The following is a 13,581-nucleotide window of genomic DNA, read 5'->3' as shown; positions in this document are numbered from 1 at the left end:
TTATTTTATTTTCCCCTCTCTGTTCCTCCTCTCCAAGGCCTTTGATCCAGGAAAACATCCCTTCGAGGGGACACTACAGCACCCGCTGGACTCCCAGCACACGCCTGGGACACATTTACCCAGACATTTACTGACACTTCACCCACACATCAGGGGCAGAGGGGGGAGGTTTGCAGAGCTGTGGGCAAAGGCAGTTGGTTTCTGTCCACCCAACACTCCCACTGGCAGCCTGAGTCCTCTCCCAGTGCTCAGCTTTGGGTCATAGAATGATGGAATGGTTTGGGTAGGAAAGGACCTTAAAGTTATCTTGTTCCATCTCCCTGCCATGGGCAGGGACACCTTCCACCAGCCCAGGTTGCTCCAAGCCCCATCCAACCTGGCCTTGGACACTTCCAGGGATGGGGCAGCCACAGCTTCTCTGGGCAATCTGTGCCAGGGCCTTACCACTCTCATAGGGAACAATTTCTTCCTAGTATCTTATCTAAACCTATTCTCTTCCAGCTTAAAAGCAAGAAAAAAGGCCATTTCCATAACTAGTTTAGTTTTCAAGAAGCAGAGCTTGGCTCCAGAAGCAGCCTGATGGAGACAGGTCTGATCCAACATCCTAAAATCCATGGGGCTGCAGCTGGCAGTGTCCAACAGAAAGCTCAGTTCCTTATAAATTAAGGGTAGGCCCCACCTGTGGCATGAAATATCCATCTTGGAGCAAGGGCAACCTTTACAAATAACATTTACTTATGTTTAAGAAAAATACTTTAAAATAGAGAAAAAAACACCCAAACCACTTTCACTTTTATAGTATTTTCAATTCTTTTCACAAAGGGAGGTAAAACTGAAACCGAACATTTACTGGGTGCTGGAAGACCAAACCAAGCACATATGATGTTTCAACAGCAGCCCAGTGAAATAATCAATAACCTCCAATTCAGGTTATTGACTTTTGCACACCCTTGCAGGCATGAGACTCCAGACGAAGGCATCAGAATCACCAAATTGTTCAATTTGCTCTCCTTCAGATATTTCACACTGACATTTTTTATGATGGTGTGTGGAAGCTTGTTCGAGAGAAGCTCTTGAAAGTCAAAGTGGACTTCTAACTCCCCAGATTCCCTCTTTTGCTTCACTGAGGGATCCAGGGCTGCTTTGTGCAAAGACTAAGAGAAATAGGAAATACTCCCTTCTCTCTGTTTTGTCCTCTCTTACAATTTAAGGGGGCTTTAGGAAGAAAACCACCTTCTGCTACTCCCTCTGTTTAATCATATCAGAATTACAAAAGATTACACATCTATAAATTACATTAAAATGGGTAAAAAGATGCCTTTGTGTGCCCCACATCTGCTCCCCCAAAACCCATCTTGTCTTTTCATGAGCCTGTTTGGATAATATAATTCTGCACTCTCTAACAGCCACAATAACAAGTTGTTTGGACCACTGTGAACCAGCAAGAGCTCATTAAGTCCTGGAGAATGTTTGCAGCTATTTTAGCACGGGCGTGATTTGTTATGACACGGCAGAACTCCATCATTTCGCCAGGTTTAATGGGTAATAGATGTGCCCGAGCACAGGCTTCTTGCAAGGCTACAAGGAGCTTTCAGCAATAACCCTTGAGGATGTATTGGGCAAACTCATCTTGCAACATCTCCAAATCTGCAGAGAAAATGATGTGAACTATGGCAAATCACCGTGATTCAGGGACGGTGCACCAGACTAGAAGATTAAAGTTCTGCTCCAGCTCCCTCAAGACACAGTTAGGTCAGTGCTTGGCCCTGTTCCTTTTCCAAGGATTTAGATGATGAGCTTTCCAGGGCAGGGGCTGATGTAAAACAAGAATCAGCTCTTGCTTAAGTCCTCTCTGTATTCATTTCATGAGAATAATCATAAGGATTAAAAAAAGAAAAAGAAAAAAAAGGTCAGATTCAAACCTGGCAGAATGCCAGCTCTCTTCACCCTGGTTCAACAGATGCATTTGAGTAAGGAAATTTAAGATATAACAATTTATTTCCTTGCACTACTCCTTGTTGTGCATCTGCATGTTTGAGAAGCACCTCGCTGGGGTTTTTCCCCTTTTCAGAGAGGGAGGCCTCGAGCATTTGAAAATCGGGTCCTGAGCTCATGTGCCTGGTTTTCCATGAGGCCCTGACAGCCACCAACACTTATAATCATATATGATCAAATATAATCCTTACAGAACATGCAGAGGGCTGAAACTGCACCAATCTCCAGTGCAACACAGAAAACACACAGCAAATGAGCTGGGCCCATAAAGACTTAGAAAGAAACTATTATGAGCTCCATTCAACAGATCAACCCAGTGTGGTGCAAATGGGGAGGATTCCTTTTAATTATCATCAAATCAGAGCTGTCAAATTGACTCTGAGGGAAGGAGGGAGAGCAGCACATGCAAATGGTTCTGGCTGCAGGTTGGGACCCACACTTGCTCCTCACCCTCCACGTCTGGAGGGATCCAACCCCTCCTGCTCCCGGGAGATGCCAAGCCTGCCATTTGTGTTGGAAGGCCTCCAGTGCTCACTTTGAGCTTCCTTGGGGTTTGTTTCTGACTAGCAGGGAAAAAAAAAAGACAGTTTAACATTTATCAGCTACACCAGTTTTACTGGAAACTGTTGAAAACGTTTAACAACTTGTCCTCGGGAGGAGGGAGGTGGTGCCACGATGAGCACATCAAGTGTTTTCTCTAAGTTACTCTTCTTCAAGCAAGGCTGAAAAATGAACTCTAGATACAAAGTGAGTTTAGAGAGAGAGAAGGTTTTAGGAGACACAAAACTCTGTGGCCCAGGAAGAGATGATAGAATCACAGAATGGTTTGGGTTGGAAGGGACCTGAAGACCATCCAGTTCCACCCCCCTGCCATGGACAGGGACACCTTCCACTAGCCCAGGTTGATCCAACCTGGCCTTGGACACTTCCAGGGATCCAGGGGCAGCTACAGCTTCTCTGGGCAACCTGTGCCAGGGCTTCCCCACCCTCACAGGGAACAATTTCCTCTCATATCCCATCTAACCCTGCCCTCTGGCAGTAGGAAGCCATTCCCCTTGTCCTGTTACTCCAGGCTCCTGTGAATAGTCTCTTTCCATCTTCTTTGTGGGCTCCCTGTGAGGGAGGACAACACTGACTGGGATTGGGGCTCACATGTGACTCCAACAAAGCCCAGAGTGAGGCAGGGGTAGAGACCTGCCCCTTCCTCTTCCACACGATTCCATCCCTGCTCTCCCTTCTTCCTTAATGAACAGACACTCAGAGCAGACCGATGGTCACATCACAACTCGTCCCTGGATTCAAAACCTCTGTCCTTCCCTCCTCCAGCTCCACACTCCACCAGGCTGCAGCTCCCCTCTCTGCAGTGCTCTGTTCATCGGTGCCATCGTGGCACAAACCTGCCAGGCACGTAGAACTTAATGATCTAATCCTCCCACTTTCACAAAGACCAGATTAGCTTTAAGTTAAATACTCTTGTTCCTTAAATTTCCTCCTTGTCAGGATGCCATGGGAAGCTCTTAATCTTACAAAAAAGAGCCTGAGGACATTCTGATGCTTCTGCATGAAGAGAGAAAGCAGCCCACAGTGCCAAGATAAAGCTGAGGTATTAAACTAATCCCCAAGACCGGGGGTGTGCAGGCAGGAGGGGTGGCTGCTGCTCATCGATCGCCGTGGCCACAACCGGGATCCTGCCGGGAGCATCCCCCGCTCCATGAACAGCACACCCGGGCTCGGGATACACTTGTGCAACTTCTCAGCTGCAAAGAAATCCAACAAACCTGTGAATTAGCCCCAGAAGCCCAGGGGCTGATGAATCCAGCCAGCCTGCCCACACTTGCCACGTCGGGGCCCTTTGCCGGCGCGGCCCAGGGCCAGCGGAGCAGCTCCACTGAGGGGACGCTGTGCAGGGAGAGAGGGAGCATCCCAAACCACCACACTGCTCCATGGCAACCAAGCCTGCAAGTGCTCCCCAGCTGGATGGTTGGAAAGGTGAATTTTCCCTTGCTAGGTGTGACTCCAAAGGGTGTCTCCTACAGCCAAGCTTCCACCTCCTCACCAAGCTGCTTGGATTGAAGCCTGGTCTTTGACAACAGAAAGGAAAAATCTTCCTAAACTTGAAATAAAACAGCAGAGCCTTTGCCTCCGGGTAAAGACCAGAGCACATTTATGAAGCAACTAATCTTCTTTTCACCCTTCTCATCCACAGGCTTTGAGAGACCACAGGAATTTTACCTAACACCATAAACCCCAGTGTGGCACCTCCAGCTTGGTTCACCACCCCTCACTGCTCCATACAGCCAGCAACACACTGGAAGGGACCTAATTCCTGTACAACTTCCCATGGGCAGCACAGCCTTCTGGAGATCCATCCCTGGATCACAGGAACCAGTGGGATCTGCTGGAGGAGGGAAGTTTACCTCACTCACTGCCCAGCAAATTGTTTCTGTATCAGCTAAAGACAACTCAAAGGCAAGTTTGCAAAAGCAGGTTAAATATCAGTGTATGATATCGAGCACTGGCTTCTACAGTTTCATATTTTAAGATCAGATAAAAAAGGAAAGAAAGGTTTTTTCCTGCACATCTCTTTATAGACTTTCCAACAGCTTACACACAAAGCATTTAGACACTTTAATTTCCACTCTAATATGAATACTCTAACCCCAAATGAAACCTATTAAAAATTAAATTCTTATATTAAGTTTAAGATGCGTCTCTTTTCTCCCCAGGTCCCATTAAACACTCTCCCTACACACAGTTTAGAAGACAGAAGAGATCCTAGAGAATATTTACAAAGAGAACAAAACCCCCTGAGGGTTTTTATGTTACTACAACATTAATCTATTTTAATCACACAACAGATTAAAACCAAACAACATTAAATGGTTCTGCAAAGTACCCAGTGAAAGTCTATCTTTGTTGCACAAAAAAAACCTCAGGAAAAAATTAAAGTGCTTGGAAATAGGGTTATTATGTTGTTCCACAGAGATGGAGCACAGCAAAATCAAGACTGGGCCACAGAGCCCCTGGTGGGAAGATGATCACAGAATCATGGAATACCAGGCTGGTTTGGGTTGGAAGGGACCTTCAAGATCATCTTGTTCACCCCCTACCATGGGCAGGGACACCTTCCCTAGCCCAGGTTGCTCCAAGCCCCGTCCAACCTGGCCTTGGACACTTCCAGGGATGAGGCAGCCACAGCTTCTCTGGACAAACCATTCCAGGATTCTGTGATTACTTCAGCAATCGTTTCTACCACAAATCTTGGTAACTCTGACATCTTCTCTACTTCCCTCACACCCTGTCCCAGCCCCTCCAGCCTGTTCTCACACAGTGCCCTTTGCTGTGTGTGAGCATCTCCTCTGCCCACCTACACCCCCCACCCTCAGCTCTGTTTTGGGGGGATGGAGCCCAATGAGCAGATCCTGTTCCTCAGAAGTTGCCTTGAGCAGCTGCTGTGAGCAACAGCCCTGGTTTCCATCCCAAGCTCTAAGATTTTATTCACCCTTTAATTATTTACATCTTTTTTAACAGTCTCGGTGCAGTGAATTAAAATATCTATTGAGCTGACCACAGGTGATTTCCTTGAATAACCCCAGCTAATTTAGAGGCTGGGGTTGCTTATGAGTAGTTCATTCTTCCAGTAGCCCCCATCTCAGAGCTGCTAACACAGAATCTCCTCTGCTGCTGCTGCTGCAGCTGCTCAGTGGCCTGGTTATCTCACCCTGATGCTCAAGGTTGTTTTTTCTCATCTTGAATAACCCAAATAATTGTGCTTCTGTAATTGAGTTTGCCATCTCACTGCCCAACAGACTCTTGATGAAGAACTGCAGCATTCTCCAGGATGGGTTTTGCTGCATCCCAGATCAGATCCATACACTGCTGCAAAGCTGAGCCTTTCCAACAGCCACAAGCCAATGTGTTCCACCACAGTTTTACAACCACCTTTGCCCAGCAGACATTGGATGGGAGCAGTTACATTAGAGCTTGAAATTATCTCAAGAAACTACAAAGAAAAAATACCTGCTCTTGTTCAAAGCTGTTAGATTTACTGAAATGAGTGGAAGCATTTCACAGGGATGCTTGGATAATATGGGGTGCTCTAGGCAGCCCTTTTATCTCAACATGTACCAACTGAGCTGCCAAAGCAAACCAAAACCTTCAAGGGAATGATTTGTGTGATTACTCCAGATTTACCAGGAGATATAGGTGGGAGTAGCTGTGGTGAACTTGTTTCTGCCAGCATCACTACTGCTGTGGAGGGATAAAATCCAGGGGATTCTGCACAACAGTTGCATTAAAACCTTCCACTTTGTTTACTCAGTGGATTTACTACCAACGTGGTGCAATCCCTGACAGGATTTGATTACTTCATCTCAACATTCTTTCTCCCCAAACCAGCTGCTGCAATGGATAATCCATATTCAACCGTGGAGGACAAAGAGGAGGAATGAACAAACCCTGATCCCCTTCTTCTACTGTTTGGGTCTCTCTTTCTAGGCTAAGAGCCAGTGAAGGAGGGCTGCTGACCTCCTCTGAGGGCAGGACATGCACTGCAATCCCACTTCCCTGCCAGTGATCAGGGAGAGAGATCCACTTCCCTCGCTCTCCAGGACTAAGCACTGAAACAGGGATCAAGCAGATTCTACTGATGCAAGTCAGAACATCTCCAGCACACAGAGATGCCTGGAAATGTTTTCATGGCAGAGACATTGTGTCTCTTCCAGCTGACACAGTGTGCTGCTCCCACAGGGCACCCTGGGGGACACTGGAGAGACAGCCCAGGACCTGCTGGGCTGGAGGAGTGACCAGGCTTTGGGAGGAGGAACAAACCCATTGTGGCCACAGCAGCAACACACAGGAACAGTCCATGGGACATATGGGCAGAACATAAAGGATGCCACCCATGGCACAAGGGCTCCACTTACCTAGTGGTAAAAATGCACAAGGTATAAAGCTATGCCTAGGTGAAATCACAGAGTCATGGAATGGTTTGGGTTGGAAGAGATCTTAAAGCTCCTCCCATTCAAGCCCCTGCCATAGGGCCTCCCCACCCTCACAGGGAAGAATTTCTTCCCATTTAACCCTGCCCTCTCTCAGTTTGAAGCCATTCCCCCTTGTCCTGTCACTCCAGGCCATTGAAAATAGTCTCTCTCCATCTTTCTTGTAGGTTCCCTTCAGGAGGAGGCAATTAGGAGATGTTTCACTGCTCCTCACAGCTTCACAAAACTTTCTAGTATTTCCAGTCTCAAGCAAAAAGCCCCCCACAAGTCAGTGTCCCCCCTCCCAGGAACCTGCTTTAAAAACCATGGCATGTATACCCAGGGCTTTCTTATTTGCATTGCAATTTTTAGCCTCATGAAAGGGAATGCCTTTCACATAATGATATTACTTAAGGATCTAAGATAACAACAAAAAAAAGATGATGAGCCCTGTGATAAAATCATGAAAGGCAGTAATGCTGCACCTTATTACCACTCCATGGTAATTCAGCTTCTCTTAGTAGTGGTAAGGGCCTCTCCAAGAGCAGACAAGAGCCTGTTGTTGAGCTCTGCTAATGATGCAGAAGATGTAACTCTAATGCAGCCGAGGTGCCAACTCCTTCCAGGGCCACACACTTGGCAGGTAACATTATCCTCTGCATTTTACAGGTTTTCACAGTAAAAAGTCACTTCTCGAAATCATATGAAATCACATTTTGAACGAACTTTAAGCTGCCTAAGTAACCATAAACTCAGGGAAGGCAGAAATAATGTGCCTATGCCACGGTGAATGGATGGTGTAAATGTACATCAGATGTTGGGGAAGTGCAACCATTCAGTGGGTGAATCACTGCAGGGTTTTTCTGCCTCACACTGCAGGCACTGTACCCACACCTGGTTTTGAACCAGCTGCTACAGCGAGAAGACATCAGCTTTAAAAGATAACAGCAAATCCTTAAGGACAATAAATGCTCAGCTTCATGCTTATCCAAGCTGCTGGAGTGCCTCCTTTGAGTCACAGAATCATTAAGGTTGGAAAAGACCTCAAAGATCATTAAAAAATAAAAAGTGACTTTCAAAACATGCCCAGACATCCCGTCTCTCCCACCACAGTGTGAGAACAGGGTCTGCTTCCCATCTGGTCTCAATCATTCAAAATGTCAGACTATCCACCCAGTGGGTTGTGCAGCTCCAAAGGATCCCCCAACACCACATGTGAGTGTGCATTAAATACTGACTCCAAAGGAAAAGCACCACTGTCTGCAGCACCAACAGAAGGGTGAGATCCCAGCAGCTCTCACAGCCAAAGGGTTTGAGGCAAAGTGTGAAGAAACTTCTTAATATTTCTACTCCCAAAATAATCCTGGGTATCTGTCCTGGAACTCCAATTTTGGATATTAGGAATGACAACAGAGCGGCTTGTTCAAGTAAAAACCATTCATAAAAGAGTATTTCACCTAAATAAGGGTAATGATTTGTTATTATTGGTTGTAAGATCTGATATGCAAGAAACACAGCAAAGAAAATCAGAGTAAGAAAAAAATGCTTTCTCCATCTGTGCTATTTTCTTGAAATTAAATGTTCCAGGGATTCTTCTGTATCCTGATGCCAGCCCCTTCCCATACCAGTTTGCAGTCAGGAATCACTAGGCCTGGGAGTTTGGGCTGGTCTATCATGTCCAGCCTCCTCTTTGCTAAACAGTTCCTGTCCCAGAAAAATTAATAAAATTACTCACTAAATGAATTTTATTTTAAAAAGAACACATTAACTTTTAGACTTTAAATTCCAATACAGCCAACTAAATTAAAACAAAGTACGCACTGCCAAATGTTTTTGTTAATAAGACTAAAATCACTCTAGAAATCAAACATCAGTTAATCTCCCAGCTAAGAATATCACGTAGAGAAGACCAGAGGACCTGCCAGTAATCTTAAAATGAAGCCTGATAAGGCAAAAAAATAATTCACAGCAGCTTGTGATCACTTAATGTTCTCGTTGCTGGTTAATCCATCGAGCATCAAGGGGTGCTCACTGATCCAGGGTCACAGGGCTTTTCCAAAATAATCCCCAGGAAGAAATAGTCCAAAAGGGTTATATTTAACACCGTATCACTTTCAGGCTAAAAAAGTGCTTTCAGCTACTTAATCCCTTTCTGAAAGAGGTGGCCTCGTGTTTGGTAATCAGTGACTGCTTCTGTTGTGTTGTTGCCATAACAGATGAGAGGAGCTTTGAGCGCTGCCCTTTCTCCTCTGCCCTGACACATCTCAGGTTGTTAATCCTGCCCTGGGATCAGACTTGGCCCATCTTTCATCTCCCCCCCGGGGGAGCAGCCGGGGCTCCTCCGGGAGACGGGTCACGGAGAGCTCTGCTTTGGGAAGGGGCTGGCACAGGGAAAAGGTGATGGTTGGGCTTGGGATCCCGACAGCTGGTGCATATTCATGGCCACATGGCTGAAGATGCAGGAGAGAATCCCTTCTCCCAGCTCCTTGGACAGCTCAGCGTCTGAGCAACCGGAGCTGCCAGGAGAAAGGCTCCGGGTCAGAGCAGCAGAGACACTGCTATCAAAGGAGAGGGAAATGAGAAAGATCAGGAATGTGAACCCTTATGAGCCTTAACACCACCCTCCTGGAGGAGGAGGAGGAGGAGGATTTAGCTCTATGAGTCAGCAGTGCCCTGGCAGCCAGGAGGGCCAACCCTGTCCTGGGGGCATCAGGGAGGGGATTGTCCTGCTCTGCTCTGCCCTGGGGCGGCCTCACCTGCAACATTGGGGCAGTTTGGGGGGACACAATGTAGGGAAGGGATTGAGCCATTAGAGAGTGTCCAAAGGAGGGAACGAGGATGGGGAAGGGCCTTGATTTGAAACCGTGTGAGGACACTGAGGGCACTTGGTGTGTTCAGCTGGAGAACAGGAGACTGAGGGGAGACCTCACTGCAGTTCCAACTTCCTGGGCAGGGGTAGAGGAGGGGCAGGGACTGAGCTCTGCTCTGGGGGGACCAGGGACAGCAGCCAGGGAATGGCTGGAGCTGTGTCAGGGCAGGCTCAGGTTGGATCTCAGCCAAAGGTTCTTCCCCCAGAGGCTGGTTGGGCGCTGACCAGGCTCCCCAGGGCAGTGGGCACAGCCCCAAGGCTGCCAGAGCTCAGGGAGGGTTTGGCTGATCCTCTGGGGCACAGGGGGTGACTCTTGGGGCTGGGCCTGTGCAGGGCTGAGGGTTGGACTCCGTGATCCTTGGGGGTCCCTCCCAGCTCAGCACATTCTGTGACTCTGGGATTCTTGGTCTGCTCCCTCCAGTGAGGCCACCACAGGCCATGGGCAACTGATGGGCAGCCCCAGGGATGACACAAACCTTGGCACAATCCAGCTGCCCAGACCAGTCCCCAGGTATTTTCCATAGTGGGCCTCTTATCCCGGAGAAGACACCAATCACTGAACTGTGATGACGCTTATTAAATTAAAACATCTCAACCAACCTCACCAATAAGACCAAAACTAAAATGAGTTTCAGCAGCTCTTCCCTTGGGAGTGCAGGGATGTTGTCAGTCAAGCCCAAACATGAACAGGATCTAAACAAAAGCTGAAAAGCAGGAGGAATTCCAACCCCACCTCTCGGCTGCTTCTTGGAAATCCATTTCTTAGATAACTGAAAGGCAGATAAATAATAAAAAAGAAAGATCTGCACTAACTAGATCATTTGTTTTCAGAGATGTAAGTGGCAAATGCTGAATTTCTTTTTCATCTTGCCTTGAGTTGCAGCAAACTGTCACTCTTGCATGAGCAGCAAGGGAAAAACATGCTTATTATTAGAAAACAATCACTGCCAGATCTGATAACAATCTGACATTAACAACTGTGGGGATTCTGCTGCCAAGGATGTCTTGTGTTATTTAGAAAACAAAAAAGAAAAAAAATTCCTGAGGGGGGAAAGGAACAAACAAATAATTGTTTTACATCCTATTAATAAACCTCTACAGCTCGTGTCTCCCTCGGAAAATGCTCACAGTACTGCTATCACCTTCCAGAGCAAGCCACCAAATGACATTTAATATTCCTGAGGTTGAAGAAACAACCACAACTGTTTGAGAACCTGTCACGAACACGGGGGGGTGTTGTTTTTATCCAACTATTTTACGGTGGGACACAACCTTACGTCTCCTTTTTGTACTGGCTCCTGCTACTCATAACCCAGCCTGGAAGGATTTACTCCCTCCTTTATTTTCCCAGTCTTAACCCCTCTATCCAGCCTGAGCTCCAACGGCAGCACCATCCACACAACCGACCACATTACAAAGGTCAAGATCAGTTTTTAGTAACTCAGGTTGGGTACGAAGCTCTTGGTTTCTGACTTCCAGCTTCAACTAGTGGAAGATCTGTCAACCTACTGACACCCCTTCCAAACTGAGCCAAAGCCTTTGGACAGCAAATATTTTGGATGTACATTTTGAGGATGCACCTAAATGGACCTCAGTGTGCACAGGCAGCAACAGCAGTAAGTGAGCTGGTAAAATACCAGAGAGTTTTTGGGTTTCACGAAAGGCTGTGAGACTTTGACTTCTCTGCAAGAGCTTAAATAGTCACTAAAAAACCTCGGACTTAATCACAGAATTGAAAGGGCCAGGAAACCATGTGCTTAACCAGAAACATCTAAATGCCTGAAGTAACATTGTATATGGTTTAAATTGAAGTGAATAAGATTTTATTTTACTTTTTACATGGGACTTGAAGAACTCAGCCCCACCAGGCGCTGCAGGTGATGAAGTGAGCACCTCACTGAAGTTACATTGTTCATGTCGGCTTCACAGCAGGGAAATCACAACATTTTGAGTTTGTTTGTTTGTTTGTTTTTTCACATAGTTGATACTGTAGTTTCTTACAGAGCTTGTATCTGTTCTTAGATTCTACAGCAAAAGAGTTTTTAGACAAATTCAGGTTCCTTGGGTGCAGACAACGCAGGGTTTTGAGCAGGGTCTGTGGGAACAATTTTCACAAAACACTCTCCCACCTGGAAACGAAGTTTGGTTTCTTCACTGGTTATTTTCTGGAGCTCAAAACAAAGTTCTACACTCAGCATCCTTCAGCATCACTGCCCTCACCCCTCTGTAAGGACCTCCTGCAAGTCAACCCCTCCAGCTGCCCCTGTCCCTGGGCACCGCAGTGCCCCGAGAAGTCACTCCAATACTAAAAATGGGGTAAAAGCAAGTCTGAAACACATGGAAATCTCTCAGTCTTTGCCCAGGTAACTCTCTGCATCCTCATGGCCATTCCTACACAAAAGCAGCCACCTGTGTAACAGGACAAAGGCGTGTCCTGGGCTGCTCCACATTTACACAAGGTACTGGATTATCAAGTAAACCAAGACACAGCCCAGGGACTTTACAGCATCACAAACAACCATGAACAGCCCCAAATATCTTCAAGAGCATGAGCAGGGCTGAACCAAGGGATAGCCCTGGGCTGGGGCACAACCAGAAACAGAATCATAGAGTCATAGAATGGCTTGGGTTGGAAGGGCCCTTAAAGATCATCTTGTTCCACCCCTCCACCATATACTGAACTTCATCCAGTTCCAACTCCTCCATCAAATATCAAACTTCTTGAAGACAGATGCTCAAATCTCGCTGATGGGGCCTCCCCTGCCAGCTCCATTGCTTGTAAAATGCCTTTGCAAGACAAACCTTGCAAACAGGAGACTCCCTGGTTGGATTTCCCTCCCCCCACTCTGCTTTTTATTGACATTGTTTTGTTCTGGTTGTTTGGTTTGGGTTTTTTTTTCTGCAGTGGTGGAATACAGGGCTTGCTTTGTGCATAACACTGACAGCCCCTGAGCTGCCTCCTGTCCAAGGCCAGCCCTCAGCAGGCACTGGGAGCTCTCTGCCTCACACTCACAAGTTAATGCCTTTCAAGGATGACCTGGGGACTGACTCTTCCCTGGTGTGAGTGCAAATCACTTGCCAAGTTTAGTTTCATTCTGACTGTGCCTACCAGGGAAGGGTCACTTACAGACTCCATCATCTCTTCCCTTGTCTCGAAAGATTATAATTTGTCCATTGCAATTCACATCAGGATGCAATTTGGCAGGTAAGTCAGAAGTCTGGAGGCAATTATTTTTCTTCCTTTGGAGAAATGGGTTGTATTCATTCCATTATTTTCAGTTATTTATTTTAGATGGAGCACAAGGTGGGGGGGGAAGGAAAAAGAAAACAAGACGGGTTTAGATATTATGATAGGATTGACACTCGATGTTTTGACATCTAAGCAGGGCTGATCATACTGATATATGCAATCCATGCATCTAATTCTACCCAAGAGGAAAGGGCTGGAACACAAATGTCTCAGCTCTCACAGTCAGGTATTCGTGTGCCAATGAAAACAACCATTATGACAAATCTTTAGGACTCACCCCCCCTAAATTCTAGTTACAGCTATTATTAGCCAGTGTATATCACCTCATTTATAACAGCTGAAATTTATGCCTTTGAATCTGATGAGTGATATGCTGCTCTCAGTTTACCAGGAAACACCTTTCTTTATACCACTGATTTTCCTGAGAAAGACAGCCAAAAACTACATTTAAACTACACCCAGGTTTTTGCAGCAGCACAAGGGACAGA

General features: G+C 46.5%; 2 long non-coding RNA genes across 2 annotated transcripts in view; one reads left to right on the top strand and one right to left on the bottom strand.

The window, feature by feature from the left end:
• Positions 1-13,581, bottom strand: part of LOC113978232 — a 47,226-nt gene that overhangs the window by 12,385 nt on the left and 21,260 nt on the right. The window lies entirely within an intron of this gene.
• LOC113978233 lies at positions 2,647-4,660 on the top strand. Its single transcript, XR_003537514.1, has 3 exons — positions 2,647-2,742; positions 3,496-3,598; positions 4,202-4,660. It is a non-coding gene; the product is annotated as an uncharacterized LOC113978233 (long non-coding RNA).

This window comes from Neopelma chrysocephalum, unplaced genomic scaffold, assembly GCF_003984885.1.
Source record: "Neopelma chrysocephalum unplaced genomic scaffold, ASM398488v2 Primary Assembly neopelma1_299, whole genome shotgun sequence".
Lineage (NCBI taxonomy): Eukaryota > Metazoa > Chordata > Aves > Passeriformes > Pipridae > Neopelma > Neopelma chrysocephalum.
This window is presented reverse-complemented; position numbering and strand designations above follow the sequence as displayed.